This window comes from Loxodonta africana, chromosome 20 (assembly GCF_030014295.1).
Source record: "Loxodonta africana isolate mLoxAfr1 chromosome 20, mLoxAfr1.hap2, whole genome shotgun sequence".
NCBI lineage: Eukaryota > Metazoa > Chordata > Mammalia > Proboscidea > Elephantidae > Loxodonta > Loxodonta africana.
Window position 1 is genome coordinate 23,920,629 of NC_087361.1, and position 10,028 is coordinate 23,930,656.

The following is a 10,028-nucleotide window of genomic DNA, read 5'->3' on the forward strand; positions in this document are numbered from 1 at the left end:
GTGTCTTACTGAGACCTGAGACTGATGGGCACTAGGACTGGGAGAAAGAGTAAAGGCAGCAGGGCAAGGGGAATACTCCAGACTGATGGGGCCACACAGAGGGGAATGGCTGACCACAGGGCACTGTGGGTGAGCCTGTGTAGGGGTGCTTGTGAGGGAAAGACATAGACAGCCCCCCACCTTCAACACAGGAAAGTTGAGACTCACTGCTTATGTCGGCATTTGCTACTTGCAGACCTCCTCTCTGCACATGCGTACTGAATTCCAGAGATCGAGCATCCAGAACTCCTGAATCAGCACTGAAAAAACCCTAAGAATAAGAGTGTCCTCTTGTGGTTCACAGGAGAAGATACCAAGCCTACTGCTGCTGGGTCAATTCTGGCTTATAGCATCCCTGTGAAGGGGAGAGGAGCTGCCCGGTGGGGTTCCCAGGGCTGTAAGTCTTTGCAGAGGTGGGCTGGTGCACCTTTGTCCTGCAGAGTGTCTGGTGAATGCAGGCCCTGCTCTATCAGTTGGTAATCAGGACCTTACATCACCAGGACAGCCAAAAAGAAAATTTTTCCAATAAAAAGCAGGATACAATATTTGAAGTTATAAAAACAATATCAAAATGGCCCAAGTTCAACAAAAATTAGTAAAACACAAAAAAATTACAAGAGAAGAAGGACCAGACAAAATCAAAACATAGAGAAGAGGAAATGTCTCCTATGGAGGACAGAATAAAGCAAAGAATTGATAATTTTCAGATTATGGCACTAAATATGTTTAATGGAGGCAAAAACACACAGAAAGCAAACCAGTGGAGGTCAGGAACCAAGTGGAAGAACAAAATGAGCGACTTAACAAGGACACTGAAAACATTAAAAAGAAAGAGAGAGAATTACTGTAACGGAAAAATAAAACAATTGAAATAGAAAAAGCAAGAGAAACACTCAACAATAGAGTCAAACAGACAGAAGACAGAGTAAATGACCTAGAAGACAAAATAACTGAACTTATCAAGTCTCAAGAGAAAAGAACAAAGAAAAGCGAACAAACCCATGAGGAAATAAGGGATTCAATTAAGAAATCTAACATTAGAATTGGAATCCTAGAGCACCATGACAACAATAAAAGCATAGAAATGAGTTTCCAACAGATGATCACAGAGAATTTCCCAAACATAAACAGAGAACCAAACCTGCAAATACAGGTAGCTACATGAACCCCAATTAAAAGCAACACAAAAAGATCAACTCTGTGCCATACCCTAATAAAATTCTTGAAAACCAAAGACAAGGAGAGAAGTCCAAAAGCAGCAAGAGAACAACACAATATAATATAGCAAGGATCTTTCAAAACAATCAGTGCAAATCTCTGACCAGAAACTCTAGAGGCCAGAAGATAATGGAGTGACATATATAAAATACTGAAAGAAAACAATTGCCTTTTACTCAGTAAAGTTGTCATTCAAAAATGAGAGGGAAATAAAGACATTCCCAAACAGAAGCCCTGTGAATTTGTCACCACTAGACCAGATCAGCAAGTATTCCTCAAGGGAGTACTTCAGATGGAAAGGCAAGAGAATTAAATAAATACCTGTATCTATACATGGGAAAAAACAGACAAAAAATAAAAAATATGCATCTAACAGTAATGCATCAAAATACATGAAACAAACACTGATTAATATGAAAGGATAAACAGACAACTCCACAATAATACTACAGGACTTCAATACACCACTTTCAATTATAGACAAAACATCTAAAAAGAAGATCACTAAAAAAAAAAAAAAATTTTTTTTAGACATTGACAACTTAAATAAAACCATAAGCCAATTGGACCTAATGGACATATATAGCACACTTCACTCAACACCTGAACAATACATGTTCTTCTCCAGCACACATGGAGCATTTCCCAGAATAGACCATATGCTAGGACACAAAATATAAGTCTCAACAATTTTAAAAGACTGAAATCATAGAAAGCATCTTCTCTGATCATAACAGTATGAAGCTATAAATCAACAACAGGAAGAATAAGAAAAAAAATCCATGACAACTAAATAATACACTACTAAAAAAACTATTGGGCCATAGAAGTCAAAAGGGAAATTTAAAAAAGGACCTAGAATCAAATAAAAATGAAAACACAACATATTCAAAACCTTTGGGACATGGCAAAGCAGTACTAGAGGAAAATTTATAGAAATAAATGCCTACATTAAAAAAGCCCAATAACAGAAGAAATACCAAAATCATTAACTTAAACCAAAAACTTAAACAATAGAAAAGGAAGTACAAAGGAAGCCAAAATCTATCAGAAAAAAGGAAATAATAAAGGTCAGTGCAGAAATAAATGAAATAGAAAAACAATGGAAAAAATCAACAAAATCAGAAGCTGGTTCTTTGAAAGAATCTATAGAATAGATAAACCACTGGCTCGATTGAAAAAAGAGAAAGAAAAAAAAAAAAAAACTGAAGAGGCAAATAACCAAACAAGTAGTGAAATTGGTGACATTACAACCAATCCAACAGATATAAGAAGATCGTAACTCATTACTATAACAAATTGTACTCCAACAAATTTGCAAACCTAGATGAAATGGACAAATTCTTAGAAACACGCTACCTACCCAAACCAGGCATTCGACTGTGTGGATCATAACAAATTGTGGATAACATTGCAAAGAATGGGAATTCCAGAACACTTAATTGTGCTCATGAGGAATCTGTAGATAGATCAAGAGGCAGTTGTTGGGACAGAACAAGGGGATACTAATTGGTTTAACGTCAGGAAAGGTGTGCGTCAGGGTTGTATTCTTTCACCATACCTATTCAATCTGTATGCACAGCAAATATTACGAGAAGCTGGACTATATAAGAAGAATGGGGCATCAGGCTTGGAGGAAGACTCATTAACAACCTGCGTTATCCAGATGACACAACCTTGCTTGCTGAAGGTGAAGAGGACTTGAAGCACTTAACCAATGAAGATCAAAGACCACAGCCTTCGGTATGGATTGCACCTCAACGTAAAGAAAACAAAAATCGTCACAACTGGACCAATGAGCAACATCATGATAAATGGAGAAAAGATTGAAGTTGTCAAGGATTTCATTATACTTGGATCCACAATCAACACCCACAGAAGCAGCAGTCAAGAAATCAAAAGATGCATTGCATTGGGTAAATCTGCTGCAAAGGACCTCTTCAAAGTGTTGAAGAGCAAAGATGTCACCTTGAAGACTAAGGTGCGCCTGACCCAAGCCATGGTATTTTCAATCACATCATATGCATATGAAAGCTAGACAATGAATACGGAAGACCGAAGAAGAATTGACGCCTTTGAATGGTGGTGTTGGCAAAGAATATTGAATATACCATGGACTGCCAAAAGAGCAAACCAATCTGTCTTAGAAGAAGTACAACCAGAATCCTCCTTAGAAGCAAGGATGGCGAGACTGTGTCTGACATACTTTGGACATGTTGTCAGGAAGGATGCGTCTCTGGAGAAGGACATTATGCTTGGCAGAGAACAGGGTCAGTGGAAAAGAAGAAGACCCTCAACGAGGTGGATTGAAACAGTGGCTGCAACAATGATCTCAGGCATAACAACAATTGTAAAGATGGCTCAGGACGGGGCAGTGTTTCGTTCTGTTGTGCATAGAGTTGTTATGAGTCAGAACCAACTTGATGGCACCTAACAACAACAACAACAATAACAACCCAAACTAACACACAGAGGTAGAAAATTTAAACAGACACATTACAAAAGAAGACATTGAAGATGTCATAAAAAAAAAAAAAAACTGCCAAGAACAACAAAAACGCCAGGACCAGACAGGTACACTGGAGAATTCTACCAAACATTTAGAGATGAGTTGACATCAATCCTACTCAATCTTTTTGACAAGACAGAAGAGGAAGGAACACTATCAAACTCTTTCTATGAAGCCAGCATAACCCTGATACTTAAACCAGGCAAAGACATCACAAAAAAAGAAAATTACAGACCAATATTCCTTAAGAACATAGACACAAAATTTTTCAACAAAATTATAACTAACAGACTTCAGCAACATATCAGAAAAAAAAAATACACACGATCAAGTGGATTAATACCAGCATTACAAGGGTGGTTCAACATGAGAAAATCAATTAATGCAATCTATCACATAAATAAAACAAAAGAGCCATATGATCATATCAATTGATGTATTAGATAAAATTCAACACCTTTTCCTGATAAAAATTCTCAGCAAAACAGGAATTAAAGGGAATTTTCTCAACATAATTAAGGATACATATGCAAAGCCAACAGCCAACATTATACTCAATGGAGAAAGGCCAAGAACCTTCCTTTTGAGAACGAGAATGAGACAAGAATTCCCATTGTCTTCACTCTTATTCAACACTGTACTGGAAATCCTAGCCAGAGCAATAAGACAAGAAAGAGAAATAAAAGGTATTCAAATCAGAAAGGAAGAAGTAAAACCATCTCTATCTTCAGATGACATGATCCTATACATAGAATATCCTAAGGATTCCACAAGAAAACTGCTAAAACTAATAGAAGAATTTAGCAACATTGCAGGGTGTAAGATCAACACACAAAAATCACTTAGGTTCCTCTACACTAACAAAGACTACTCCAAAATAGAAATCATGAAAAAAATACCATTTATAATAACCCCCAAATTGATAAAATACCTATGAATTAACCTATCTGGGGACATAAAATACTTATACAATGAAAATTACACAACACTACAACAAGAGACTAAAAGAGACCTACAAAAATGGAAAGACATCCCACTTCATGGATTGGAAGACTTAACATAGTGAAAATGTCAATTCTACCTAAAGTGATCTACAGATACAATGCAATCCCAGTACAAATCCCAACAGCATTCTTTACTGAAATGGAAAAACTAATGATCAACTTCATACTAAAAGGAAAGAAACCCCAAATAGCGAAAGCAACATTGAAGAAAAGGAACACAGCAGGAGGTCTCAGATTCCTCAATATCAAAACATACTATAAAGCCACTGTTATCAAAACAGCCTGGTATGGGTTCAACAACAGACACGTAGAACAGTGGAACAGAACTGAGAATTAAGCCCAACCATTTACAGACAACTGATTTTTGAGAAGGAGTAAAGTCCATTCAGTGGGGCAGAAAGAGTGTCTTTAATAAATGGTGCTGGCAAAACTCGATCTCTACCTGCAGAAAAGTATAACAGGACTCATACCTTACACCGTACACAAAAACTAACTCAAAGTGGATCAAAGACCTAAATGTTAAATCTAAAAGCACAAAATTCATGGAAGACAACATACGGAGAAAACTATGGGACCTAATCTTTTGTAAAAATAGGATAATGATCATTACAATAAATGCATGGATAGAAGGAGACAAAATAGTTGAGGGCTGAAATTCTGTTTCCCTTGTTCCAGCTCAGAGGTCTGACCTAAGCAGGTCAGCAATGAGGCTAGGAAGTGTACATTTTTGTAGCAAGCAGATTAGGTTATTTTGATATAGCAGGCTCAGGGAAAACACTTGGAAAATAGGAGGCATTAAAGTAATGCAGACAAAGACAAACTGAAAGTTATGCAGTTTAAAAACTGTAAACAAGATGGAAATTCTCACATACAAGGCCATTCCTTAATAGTGGGAGAAAAGGTGTTATTGACTAAGGCCCTCACATTCTAAAGAGCCTTAGGGTAAGAATATGGTGATTTCAAGGTATTTAAACCTTGTTACACCATCAAAAGTTCCTGGTTTGAAGACCAAACAAACAACATGAAACAAAGCCTCAGGAACGTTTTCTCTATTCACACAATGTCCAGGAGGATTTTCAAACCCAGGGTTCTGGATAAAAGTTTCGAATATCTCCAATATAACTTTCAAATATTATTTTGCTAATAATCTGAGTTCTCGCTAATGTCAAATATGCAACTCTGTGGCTATCTGACAATGATGCAAATTAATTCTCCCACGGAATTTTGTCTTTCTTTATGAATTTGATTGCAGAATATGCACTGTGATCATTTCTCACAAGAAAGAGTAATCCTGCTTTTAAATATATATGTAACATTTATATAAAACTGTAAAAGTTTCTTGTTAATGTTCGCATTGTTACCATGTATATGTATATATGAAACCAATTGAGTCTACCATCACATTAATTTAATGAAGGAAGAACTTTTATAAATTCACTTTGCCTTTAACAATGCTTTTAAGAAACATGCAAGACGTGGATTTTAATTCAGTTTACTCAGTGTGAATTTTCTTTTAGACTTCGGGGTGGGGGTGTAGTATAGTGTAGTGGTTAAGAGTACAGGCTTTTGGCATTAGAGAGCCTGAAATCCCTATTGCCTGTGTGACTTTGGGCAAGTCTCTTAACCTTCCTAATTTTTAGTTTCCTCATGGGGATGATATGATAATAGTACGTATAGTATTACTAGTAATAGTAACAGTACATGGGGATAATAATACTACCTAATTCATACGGTGGAAACCCTGGTGGTATAGTGGCTAAGAGTTACAGCTGCTATTCAAAAGGTCGGCAGTTCGAATCCACCAGGCCCTCCTTGGAAACTCCATGGGGCAGTTCTACTCTGTCTTATAGGGTCACATCGAGTCGGAATCGACTCGATGGCAACAGGTTTGTTTTTTTGTTTTTTTTAATTCATACGGTGGCTGTGAAGATGACAATAACCCATTATTTAAAAAAGTTGAAAACATGACTGTTATACAAATATGTTATTCAACTCATTAACTAATTAGTGAACCAACAAGATGGCAAAGCAGAGCGAAAGCATTTTGTGGATCTGGGTATTAAATGGCATTTGGAAACAACGTTAGGACAAGGTATCTAGTAAGATTCAAAACTGGTTAATGATCTTTGGGGTAATGATACATAACGTTTGGGGTTATATTTCTCTTAGATAGAATGATTTGTTTTTGTCTTGGGAAAAAAAATTGACAAGTTAACATGTAACTTCTCTATGTCTGGACCTTTTATTAAATTTAGTATTTTTTTTCAAAAATGCATTCCCCTAGATTATTAAATAACCTTGGGTAGGTCTGTTAGACACTAAAAGTACATTCTTTTGCCTTATTTCCAAGTCTCAAATAATTTTAACACTAATAAAATAAGTGTTCTTAATAAACTTTAAAAATTTATTAAGTGAGCACAGCTTGACCAAAGTAAATGATGCCTCTGAGAAGCGCTCAAGAGAAAAAGATTCTTATACTAAAGAATATGACAGAAAGGGCCCCATGAACCAGAGACTTACATCATCCTGAGACCAGAAGAACTAGATGGTGCCCGGCCATAACCGATGACTGCCCTGACAGGGAGCACAACAGAGAAACCCTGAGGGAGCAGGAGATCAGTGGGATGCAGACCCCAAATTCTCATAAAAAGACCAGAGTTAATGGTTTGACTGAGACTAGAAGAATCCCAGGGGTCATGGTCCCCACACCTTCTGTTGACCCAGGACAAGAACCACTCCTGAAGACAACTCATCAGACTTGGAAGGGACTGGACAATGGGTTGGAGAGAGATGCTGATGAAGAGTGAGCTACTTGTATCAGGTGGACACTTGAGACTGTGTTGGTATCTCCTGTCTGGAGGGGAGATAGCAGGGTAGAGAGGGTTAGAAACTGGCAAAATCATCACGAAAGGAGAGACTAGAAGGAGGGAGCGGGCTGACTCATTAGGGGGAGAGTAAGTGGGAGTAGGGAGTAAGGTGTATATAAGCTTATATGTGACAGACTGACTTGATTTGTAAACTTTCACTTAAAGCACAATAAAAATTATTAAAAAAAAGAATATGACATATATAATTTGGCAACATCACCAACAATGACCACAAAACAAATGTATGGTCATGTATGTTTGTGTATAGGCATATAGGTATATACATAGGTACTAGTGTACACATACATGGGCATAGATAGAAGTATCTATATGTATAAGTATGGACACGTGTGTGCAGCACATACATTTATAGAAGACACAGATACTTCTCAGACATAACCAAACACTTTGTGAGATTGGTTTTCTAGGTTAAAAGGCTTAGGACCTTAGTCTCATGGGACAACTCAGTCAATTGGCATAATGATAGTTCACAAAGTTCATGTTCTGCATCCTAGTGAAATGAGTAGCAGCTGGGGTATTAAAAGCTGGTGAGTGACCATCTAAGACACAGCTATTGCTCTCAACTCGTCAGGAGCAAAAGAGTAAGAAGCAAAACAAAGTCTCAAGAAGAGACAAGTCTACATGGCTAACAGCCTACATGAGCCATGGCTTCATCCACCATGAGACCAGAAAAATTAGATAGTGCTTGGTTACCACTGCCAACCGTTCTGATCAGGGTCACGATAAATGGTCCTGGACTGAACGAAAGAAAAATGTAGAACAAAACTCAAATTATTAAAAATGTCAGACTTACTAGACCAGTAGAGACTAGAGGACTCCCTGAGACTACTGTCCTGAGATACTCTTTAAACCTTGAACTGAAACTATCCCCTGAGATCACCTTTTAGCAAAATTTAACAGAGTTGTACACAAAATAAAGGATACTACCTCTAAGTATGGTGCTCTACTAAAAAGTCATCTATATGAGACCAAAAGGTCAACATTTAATTTAAAGGAAAGATGAGATGATAAGGGGGCAGGGAAACTAGAGTACTGAAAATGGAACAACCAAAACTCAATTAAAGGAAATGCTGACGCATTGTGAAAAATGTAACTAATGTCACTGAACAATTTGTATAGAAAGTGTCCAATGGGAACCTAATTTACTGTGTAAATTTTCACCAAAAACACAATAGAACGTTATTTTTAAAAGCTTGCTATTAATATTTGTATTGTTATTGTGTATTTTGTAGATCAAAATGTGTTCACCTAATTAGGTTATCAACTCACTGTATCTTAATGCTTGTCCATCATATTAGCAATTTTTTCACACATATATGTGAACATCTCTACAATAAAGAGGTTATTCAGGCTGTGAGAGGTCACACACCATTCCTATAATTAATAGCACAGAGTGGAAGGATAACTATGGATTTATGGCATATATGGATTGATTGATTCATTGACTTTTTCACCAATCAAGTATTGAATGAATGTCGGACTCTGAGGCTCCTGCAGTGAATAGAAAACAGTCCCTTCTTTCATGCAGCCACATATGTGGCATTTATTTAAAACTCATTTCCACTTCAAATGTCAAGACGTATACCAGAAACACTGATTAGAAAAAGAACCTAGGGCAAAGTATTTTATTAACTGATATTAATTTCCACCCAGGAGCTTCTTTACATGACATAAAGCGTCTGGGGCAAGTCCATCAGATTCTCCTAATTAGAGACACAGGTGGCTATGTAACGCTGTAACCTCGACGCTCACAGTCACAGCTCTCTAATTCGGCACGTCAGTCTTTTAAAAATCCAAGATATTTTTCCTGCATTTTAAAATAACCAAGATTCACTGAGCTGTCTCTAAATGCACATGAAACAGATGTCTTCTCAAATGTATTCTGCTGCCATTAATGGCAAGATATTTATGATACATATTTATCTTTATCTTTAAGGAAATTTTTTTTCCATACAGTGAACAAAGAATCACAAGAAATTAATATGTGAATGATCACAAACTGGAGCATAATAAAATGAGCTTTCAAATAATAAAATGGGATCTTTACAACTTGGCGTTCATGTTTTGAGCGAGAATATCCCTATTGTCCTAAACATATATTTCTGTGCAAATGCTGATGGACTCATCAGTGTCCTTCATACCCTTCAGTGACTCCACGCACATGGATGTTTTCAGTATTAAATAACACACATGCATAGAGGAATTAACACACAATGAATAGATTTCTCTTTATACTGACGAAAGCTGCTTAACCCTTCTCCTACAATTACGTATACAAGGACATATACATTTTTATGCACATAATTTCAAGGGGTTTCCAGACCCTGTAAGAACCATATTCTAGAGTAACAAATGTATTCCATAAAATGT